This window comes from Acomys minous, assembly GCF_964271855.1.
Source record: "Acomys minous genome assembly, chromosome: 2".
In the NCBI taxonomy this organism is placed as follows: Eukaryota; Metazoa; Chordata; class Mammalia; order Rodentia; family Muridae; genus Acomys; species Acomys minous.
The window spans coordinates 132,887,605-132,890,066 of record NC_140484.1 but is presented as its reverse complement, the minus strand read 5'-3'; positions in this window follow the sequence as shown (position 1 = coordinate 132,890,066).

Below are 2,462 nucleotides of genomic sequence, written 5' to 3'. Positions count from 1 at the left end.
GATTGCTTAAACATCAAACATTTAGTTTCATAGTCTACCTTCCCTTTCTGCTTCTTTCCCATCAAGACTACAAGTGAGCATCTTTGCCTGTACTACACACACACACACACACACACACACACACACACACACTATCTGAATCAGTCAGAGATGAAAGAGTGATATAGAGAAAAATTTCTTTTCTTTTTTTTGTTTTTGTTTTTGTTTTTTGTTTGTTTGTTTGTTTGTTTAGTCTTGGCTGTCCTGGACTCACTTTGTAGACCAGGCTAGCCTCGAACTCACAGCGATCCACCTGCCTCTGCCTCCGAGTGCTGGCACCCAGCAGAAAAAAGATTTCTCAATGAAAAGATTCAGTTGAAGAAAACTGTTTTTGTGCCTTTGGCTGTGACTGTTCAAGAACATAATACTTAAAGTTAATACAGCGCTTGTGGACATTCATATGTAACTCTGAGTGTAAAACATCAACCCATTGATGACAGCTAACCAGGGAGGCCAGAAGCATCATGAGCCAATATATGAATTCCGGAACTGGCCTTTCTCTGGACTTTTTTTTTTTTTTTTTTTTTTTAGTAAAACAATAAATGTCCTTGTATTTAACAGTGCCTTTGTGGAATATAAATATGATGTGTTTCTTTGTTATTATGAGAGATGAAATTGTCATTTTTAGATTCTCAAAGGCCTCACACAGTTTCTTGAATGTTATGCACATGATGTTGTGTGCACATCTAGAACACAGTAGAGATTGCCAAGATGGAACTGCCTTTTCCTGTTTACTACTCCCTAAAAAAGATTTATTGCTCTTATAGAGGCAAGAAATCAATGGAAAGGGAAAAAATATCCAGGTGAAAGAACTGAAATCATATTGCCCATATTTGAAACAAATTATAGCTCTGGCAACATTTCAAATTCCTTTACCACCCACTCTACAGATTATTATAATCATTACTAAAAATAATAGTGGCTTAATAAACAGCATAAAAATGAAGGATGCTCAATAGCTCAAGGAGGCTAGTTGAAAGAGGACAATTAATATATAAAGTGTATTTAAGTTGTCTCATTTTAAAAGAACCATACCCAAAAAACCAGAGTACCACCAGGTGTGGTGACACGCACCTTTAATCCCAGCACTCTGGAGTCAGAGACAGGCGGAGCTCTGTGAGTTCCTATGCCAGCCTGGTCTACAAAGTGAGTCTAGGACGGCCAAAACTACAAGAGAAACCCTGTCTCAAAAAACCAAACCAAACCAAACCAGAGCACCTCATGTGAAAACCTTTTGTGCACCGGCAGTGGTGGTGCACACCTGTAATCCCAGCACTCAAAGAAGCAGAAGCAGGCGGTCTCTGCGTAGCATGCATGAGGCCCTGGGTTCAGCCACTAGCATCAAAACAAACAAATTGAAGCCCTATGGGAAAACCAAACAAACCCCAAAAAACTCTTTTAAGATACATTGACCTGTAGAATAGCCTATAATTATGTACCATAAGAGAAGAAGAATAATTATTTAGTGGGAGTTGGAGAGCTGGCCTCAGCAGGTAAGGGCACCGGCTGCTCTTCCAAAGAACCTGAGTTCACTCCCAGCACCCATATGGCAGCTCACAACTGTCTGTAACTCCAGGGTATCTGATACCCTCTTCTGGCCCCCCCAAACATGAGGCATGCAAATGATGCATAGACATACATGCAGGCAAAACATTATACATAAAATAAAAAGGTTTTATTTAGTCAAAGTGGAGGAGAGGGTGATAGAACGTAAATGGAATGGTCTTTGCTGTAATTATAGCTAACTAACTCACAGCTAAGAAGATATTTTTGCTACAGATTGATCTACAGAATCTATTTTTGATAAATCCATTTTGTTCTCCATTCATGTGAATCTTGGCCCTGTTATGAATAATGTGATTTTTCAAGCCTGAGAAGTGGGGTGTTGCTTCCAGGTCTTAACATTGCAGTAGGGAAAGAACTTGCCCCTCATTATCTGATGGCCAGAGTGTGTGAAACCTGACATGTCGCTGGAGCACTTTGCTCCCACAAGTAAAATCTCCTGTAAGACATCCAGGAGGATGAATCACTCCACCTGCTACTAAGAGATAATCAGCGCGGAAGAGAACAACGGCTTTCATTGCTGTTTATAGAAAGAGCCAGCATCTCAGGGCAGGAAAGTAAGAACAACCCTGATGAACTGAAATACCAGCGGTTGAACTACTGCTTGCCAGGAAGCCAAGAGAAACTGTCTTTCCGTGCACATATAGATATTTGGAACAACACAAATTAACCAGGATTACTATCTTACATAAAATTCAAAGGTAGGCTTGGCATGGTGGTGCCCACCTCTACAAAGGTTCATATATAGTGAGTTTGGCACCAGCTAGCGTGAGATAGTGAGACTTTATCTCATAAATAAATAAGTAAATAAATAAATAAACCTCAAAATCCTTACAGATATCATAGCTCAAACTACTCAA